Genomic DNA, 7,736 nt, shown 5'->3' with positions numbered 1-7,736 from the left:
AAAATTTCCCTTTTAAGCCACTTTCGATACACAATTCAGTGGTGTTAATTACTTTCATAGTACTGTGCAACCATCACAACCATCCACTAACAAAACTTTTCCATCACCCCAAACAGAAACACTATACCTTTAAGTATTATCTCCCCATTCTCCACCCCCACTCCACTCCTGGTAACCTGTGTTCTAGCTTCTGACTCTACGCATTCGCATGCTCTAGTTATTTCATGGAAGTGAGATCATACAATATTTGTGCTTTTGTGACTGAATTTTTTCACTCACCACGATGTCGTCGCAGTTCATACCTGTTGTAGCATGTATCAGATTTTCACTCCTTGGTGAGGAGCAGCGAGGGCATTGGGGCTTGCAGGCCAGCACAGGATCAGGCTGGGTCCTCCAAGAGCCGTGCCTGCTCAGCTGGGGAATGTGACTTGCCCAAGGTCACTCAGCTAGTCATTAGCCTAGATAAGCCTAGTGAACTTTCCATGACGTCCTGGAGCAGAGTGTCAGCTTGGTGCCTCTTCTAGTAGGTGGACCCGATTTTAGAGCATTAGAAGAAGCTGAATTTGTTGAAGATGAACCTGAAGCTGAACAGGAAATTCTTGAAATCAAAAATGTGGTTGTGGGAAGCGGTTGTGGCTCAACTGATAGAGCATCCGCCTACCATATGGAGGGTCCAGGGTTCAATACCCAGGGCCTCCTGACCCGTGTGGTGAGCTGGCTCATGTGCAATGCTGCTGCATGCAAGGAGTGCCGTGCCACAGAGTGGTGTCCCCCGCGTAGGGGAACCCCACGCAGAAGGAGTGCACCCTGCAAGGAGAGCCTCCCCACATGAAAAAAGCACAGCCCGCCCAGGAGTGGTGCTGCACATACAGCAAGCTGACGCAGCAAGATACGCAACAAAAAAGTGACACAGTTTCCCTGTGCCACATGACAAAAATGCAAGCAGACACAGAAGAACACACAGCGAATGGACACAAAGAGCAGACAATGGGGGAAAGGGGATAGAAATAAATAAAATAAATATTATTAAATAAAGTTATGATATTAAAAAGAGTCACTTTAGAGTTTTAAAAAAATATGGTTGTTCAGCATATTCATTTTGGTGGACTTGGGAGGACTAAAGATGATATCATGTGTGAAATTGGAGATGTTTCTAAGTCTAAAAACCTTACTGATGTAATTTTTTTTTAAGATTTATTTATTTATTTCTCTCCACTCCCCCCCACCCCAGTTGTTTGTTCTCTGTGTTTATTTGCTTTGTCATCTTCTTTGTCCGCTTCTGTTGTTGTCAGCGGCAGGGGAATCTGTGTTTCTTTTTGTTGCATCATCTTGTTGTGTCAGCTCTCTGTGTGTGCAGCGCCATTCTTGGACAGGCTGCACTTTCATGCTGGGCGGCTCTCCTTACGGGGTGCACTCCTTGCGTGCGGGGTTCCCCTACACAGGGGACACCCCTGCGTGGCATGGCACTCCTTGTGCACATCAGCACTGCACATGGGCCAGCTCCACATGGGTCAAGGAGGCCCGGGGTTCGAACCGCGGACCTCCCATGTGGTAGACGGACGCCCTACCCACCGGGCCAAGTCCGCTTCCTGACTGATGTAATATGGAAATCTCATGAAGATGGTGGAAAGTTGCTTCATCTAGGAATTTTAGACAAGTGGATGTTTCGATTGATCTGTGCCAAGGTGATGACGCCCTTCCAAATGGTTTGGATGTTACATTTGAAGTAACTGAATTAAGGAGGTTGACGGGCACTTGTACCACCATGGCTGGGAACAACGAAGGCTGTGTGGCACTTGGCCTCAAACTCTCTAACCTTCCAGGACATGCAGAAAAGGTGGCTTTTCAGTTCTCCTAAGGAACAAAAGAAACTTAGTACGGCTGATCCTTCTGTACACAGCAGCCCAGAAACTCCGAAAAAATTTCTCTATAAACTTAATAAAGTTACTGGGCAGTTCCCTTGGAGCTCACTTTGGGAGACAGAGTATCGGCTGAGCACAGCCCCCGCGTGCGGAAGGCCGGCCGCGCCGTCTAGCGTGTGTGGCCTGAGCCGGGTGCCTGGGCAGAACCGCGTCTTCTGCTGTTCAGAAACAAAGTGGACATTCACTTAAATCCTCCCTCACAAGTGCTATAGCAGTTTGGGATTACTTACAAATTCCAAAGAGAAGGATTATGTTTGTAAACTGGTCTGTTCCTCTGGGTGTGATCCCGTTTGACTGTATTAGACTCCACTGAGAGGTCTTTGATTAAATTATGTTAAGATCAGGGCTTCAATTCGACCATGTCCGTAGGACTTGGCTCAGGATTGAGCCCCTATCCCCGTGGTGGGTTGATATAAACAGAGACTCACTCAAGAAGGCACACAGAAGAAGGCACAGGAAGAAAGGGCGCTCCATAGACGCGACAGAGGAGAGAACCTTGATCCTGCAGCCCCAGGAAGAGAGAGGCGCCATCTGCCTGATTACACCTGCAGATAACAGAGCAGCTGAGCCGAGGAAGCCAGGAAGGAAACAAACCCCGTGCCAGCCTACAGCTGAGACCCGAGGAAGCTGGGCCCACGGAGCCTTAAGAGAAGAGGAAGGAGAGACGACCAGGCCCACCGTCCTACTTTAACACCTGGCAACTGACTTGGGTGAGGAAGTATCTCTTACGGTACCTCAAGTTGGACTCTTTAGGGCCTTGTGACTATAAGCTTTTATCCCAAATAAATACCCATTATAAAAACCAACAGATTTCTGGTACTTTGCATCAGCACCCCTTCGGCTGACTAATACACATGCCATGGTTATCGATTCTCAGAATTCTTCCATTTTACCAACTCGAGGTGCTTTGCTGAAAACTAACTAGGAACTGGTAGGCTACACTGGAAAAGACGTGAGTTTCATAACAGAAGATTTTGAGGGAAGCGGCTGTGGCTCACTCAGCTGGGCTCCCGTCTACCACGTGGGAGGCCCTGGGTTCGCGTCCCGGGGCCTCCTCGTGAAGGCAGGCTCGCCCGCAGGCCACGGAGCTGACTTGGCAAGGTGACGCAACAACAACAACAAAAGGGAGACAAGTGAAAACACAGAAGAGCAAATGGACACAGAGAGCAGACAGCAAGCTTGGGAAATAAATAAATAAGTACAGACACAGAAGAACGCACAGCAAATGGACACAGAGAGCAGACAGCACGCACAAAGCCACAAGGGGGTGGGAACAAAAAGATTTTGCGCTTCAGTTGAATAAGCAACTCCTGCTGGATTCAGTTACTTCAGCCTCTCTCTGGGGTGGAATGTTGGGACCCATGGGTGATAAACCATCAGGCATCGCTGACAGGTTTGAGCTTGCTGGACTGAGGGTTCGGGGTTCCAGCGTGCAGAGTGTTGGATCACAAAGTGAAGGAGACTACCTGGGTGGAGAAGTGGACTGGGCCGACGGCCACAGCCTCTACATCCCGTTACCTTTCCGGCGAGGCCAGCGTGGCTTTGGAGAACTTTCCAGAACATACTTTTTTCTCAATGCAGGAAATCTCTGCAACCTCGACTATCGGCGGGGGGGACCCTAAGGCCCATGTTCGTAAGCTGGCCGGACGCATCCGCTGGTCTTACAGCACCAGGGCTGTTCTCAGGCTCGGCAACGTCGCTCGGTTGGAGCTTAATTGCTGCATCCCACGGGAGTCCAGAGGGGCGACAGTCCTGTGCTGGTGTCCAGGCTGGTGCTGGGATAAGGATCCTGTAGTGGAAGCAGAGCGACCCCCAGCTCCTTCCAGGACAAGCTCGGGGGTGCGGGCAGCAGCGAGTCGCTCAGAACCACTCGCCTCCTCTCAGAATAAATGCATCTGAGTATTCTTTAACCCCAGTCCTTATGGGAAACCATGCCAATAGATTTTAAAGACAACTACAAAAAGAAGAAAAAGAACCTCATTCCTTTTCATGACTGAATAATATTCCAGGGTATGGCTACACCACAGTTTGTTTACCCATTCATGAGTGGGTGGACACTGGATTGCCTCCTTCTGGCTATTGTGAATAACACCACTGTGAACACCATGTGTAAGTACCTGCTCAACTTCCTGCTTTCAATAAATAAATATGTATATATATATATATTTGGTTATTTACCTAGAAGTGGGATTGCCGGGTCATATGGTAATTCCATATTTAACTTTCTGAGGGATCGCCAAAATGTTTTCCACAGCGGCCGTGACATTTTACATTTCCACCTACAAAATGTATCAGTGTTCCTATCCCTCCCCATCCTCATTTTTTAAATTTTTTAATTTTTATTTTTTATTTCTTTCCCTCCCCTTCCCCCCCCAGTTGTCTGCTCTCTGTGTCCATTCGCTGTGTGTTCTTCTGTGACTGCTTCTATTCTTATCAGCAGCACCAGGAATCTGTTTCTTTTTGTTGCGTCATCTTGCCGTGTTAGCTCTGTGTGTGTGTGGCGCCATTCCTGGGCAGGCTGCACTTTCTTTCATGCTGGGCGGCTCTCCTTACAGGGCGCACTCCTTGCACGTGGGGCTCCCCTACACGGGGGACACCCGTGTGTGGCACTGCACTCCTTGCAAGCATCAGCACTGCGCTTGGGCCAGCTCCAAATGGGTCAAGGAGGCCCTGGGTTTGAACCGCGGACCTCCCATGTGGTACGCAGATGCCCTAACCACTGGGCCAAGTCCACTTCCCTCCCCATCCTCTTCAACACTTATTGTCCATTTTTAAAAATATTAGCCATTCTAGTGGGTGTGACATGGTAGCTCATTGTGCTTTTGATTTGCATTTCCTTAATGGCTAATGATATTGAGCATATTTTCAAGCGCTTACTGGTCATTTGTAGCTCTCCTTTGATGAACTGCCTTTTCAAGTCCTTGGACCATTTTTTAATCAGGTTGTTTGTCCTATTGTTGTTGAGTTATAGGAATTCTTTATATAATTGATAGGAACGCAGAATGGTCCAGCCACTGTGAAGGACTGTTCGGCAGTTCCTAAAGAAGTTGAATATAGACAGCCATTAACTTCCTTATTAAATTTCTAATCAAATACTACAATAATTTCTTCTTTCTCATAAAATACTTAAATATTTACAACATTATCAGTTTGGGAAAAGACAAACAACAAAAGGTAAAAGTGATTAAAGACAAAATCAAACATAGAATAAATATCATCTATTAAAGTGTTATCTGGCCCCAGTGGTTTTGGTGACTTCAAAGCAGACTTGATGAGAAAACTTGGAATACACAGTCCTGAGCCTGTTGCAAGACTGGAATGTCAGCAGGATGTTCAGCTGCTGACCAAAGGGTGAAGCTCAGCAGTCTTGTAGCCTCTGTAATATTCTAGGGTAGGAGCCCAGTGTCCAGGATTCTTCAGATAGAGGGCCAGGAGGCAGGAACCAGCAGCTAGTTTGGAAGCACGCTCCTGAACATAAGTCACATTCCTTCAGGGTCATCTCACAGATGAAGCAGGACAAGGTCAGGGTCTTCGTGTTGGCATGGACACACCTAGAATATCTGCATAGAAAATGATAGGCGATGGGAATGTCGATGTCAAATTTGAGGGTTTAAAGGATGTGGATTTCCATGGCAAGCATCTCATCTCATTGATAAATATTATCATAGATGTATAGGAAGTCATCCACAGAAGGTGGGCAAGCTTCCTCAAATTTTGCTGCGATCAGAAAGGCTGTGGAACCAAGGAGTTGTAGTTTGTCCCTTCTGCATATTACCTCCATTAGGTAGTGATTTACCAGCTTTACTGCCATGTACAGGGTCTCATGACTCATCTCAAAGGCCATCTGTACCTCCACCAACAGTCCACAAGAATGGCCCTCATGTAATTACTGATGTCAATCTGCCTGTTCATGTATATTTTAAGTATGAATTTTTCCTCTCTGTCCTTCATGTAACTGAAGATATCCTTGGCATACATTGGGTTGAAAAATGGATCACTGTGATCCTTGTCAATATCCTCCAGTGAGGTAATCTCTTCCTGTGTACTCATGCCCTAAAGTGAGAAAGGTTTACTGGAACCACGTGACCCTACAATACCACTCCACTGGGTACATAACCAGAAGAACTGAGAGCAGTGACACCAACAGACATCTGCACACTAATGTTCATAGAGGCGTTAGTCAGGATTGCCAAAAGTTGGAAACAACCCAGGCATCCATCAACAGATGAATGGATAAACAAACTATGATGTAGTCACACAACGGAATATCATTGCAGCTGTAAGAAGAAATGAAGTCATAAAACATATGACAAGATGGATATTGAACCTGGAGGACATTATGTTGAGTGAAGCAAGCCAGACACAAAAGGACAAATATTGCAGGATTGTGCTACTATGAAGTAATTATATTGTGTAATCTCATGGAGTTAATAACTTGAATATGGGTCACCAGAAAATAGAATAAGGTTAGAGAATGGAAAACTGAGGGTTAACTTGTGCAGAATTGGTAAAAAGGATGTGTGTTAATCTTTGGAAATGAATAGAAAAGGTAAAAGCCCAACATGATGTTAGTAACTATCACTACTATTACGTGGGTATGACAGTGGTTGGAAGGGAAAGCCTAAGGTTGTGTATATTACTGAAAGGAAGGCTAAAAAAAGGTAACACGGGACTATATAACATAGTAAAACTGCATGTCAAATATGAACGGGTAAAATCGCATATATCAGACCACTTTTCTTCGAAACTGAACAAATGCATATTAATACTACAAGATGTTCATATTAGACAAAAAATAATATGCTAAGTGAAAGAAAGGACACAAAGTACTACAAATTGTATGATTCCATCTATATAAAATTTAAATATAAATCAACTTACAAAAATGAAATTAGTTTAATGGTTATGCAGGGCTGGGGAAGGACTGCTAAGTGGTGTGGAGGTTTTCTTTTTGGAGTCATGAAATTGTTCTAAAACTTTTTGCGGTGATGAATGTACAACATTGTGATTATACTAATAGGCATTGATTATACACTTGGGTAGATCATATGGTATGTGAATATATCTCAATAAAACTGCTAAATAAATGAATAAATAAATAAATAAATGTACAAGAATATCCAGAAATAGCAGCTATGGACAGCAGGGGAATCATAGAGAGATTGAGAGGTGAAAAATTTTCTTGTTTATTTGTCTATTTTTGCTTATTATTATTATTGAAATAATGAAAATGCTCTAATAATGATTGAAGTGATGAATGCACAACTATGTCATTATATCAAATATCATTGATTGTACACATTGGATGAATTGTGTGTAGCAATAAAATTGATTTGTTAAAAAAATTAACTGGCTGTAGATGTAGCAATAAAATTGATTTGTTAAAAAAAAATTAACTGGCTATAGATGTGAGGGTTGAGTTCTGAACTCTCAGTTCAATTCCATTGGTCTATATGGTCAATATTTGTGAGCACACCAAGCACTCAGCTCTTGGTTTCTATTTCCCATTCTCCACTAAAAGGAACAAGGACTCCTTAGCTTATTTCAGGGCTGGGACATTAAAAGTATAAGATGAGTCTGGAACATCTTGTTGTGGCAGAAGAGAATTATATGCTTTATTAATATATATCAATTAAATTGATTTGAGAAAGAGGAAGGAAGGAAGGGAGGGAGGGAGGGAGGGAGGGAGGAAGGAAGGACCATGTCCTTAAGGCAAATCCATTCCTGTGAGTGTGAACCTATTGTAGGTGGGACCTTTTTTGATTAGTCCACTTTAGTAGGGGGGTATGACCCAGGGTGGGTCTTAATCCTTCT

The 7,736-nt window shown here is 44.4% G+C and overlaps 2 pseudogenes; one reads left to right on the top strand and one right to left on the bottom strand.

Annotated features, from left to right (window-relative positions):
- The first annotated feature begins 283 nt into the window (after positions 1-283).
- On the top strand, positions 284-3,717 carry LOC101435497 (sorting and assembly machinery component 50 homolog; annotated as a pseudogene).
- Positions 3,718-5,151: 1,434 nt separating this feature from the next.
- Positions 5,152-5,972, bottom strand: LOC101435061 (G2/mitotic-specific cyclin-B3-like; annotated as a pseudogene).
- Positions 5,973-7,736: the final 1,764 nt, after the last annotated feature.

Source organism: Dasypus novemcinctus, chromosome 18 (genome assembly GCF_030445035.2).
Source record: "Dasypus novemcinctus isolate mDasNov1 chromosome 18, mDasNov1.1.hap2, whole genome shotgun sequence".
NCBI classification, from domain to species: Eukaryota; Metazoa; Chordata; class Mammalia; order Cingulata; family Dasypodidae; genus Dasypus; species Dasypus novemcinctus.
The sequence above is the reverse complement of the archived record's forward strand: the minus strand, read 5'-3'. Positions and strand labels throughout refer to the sequence as shown.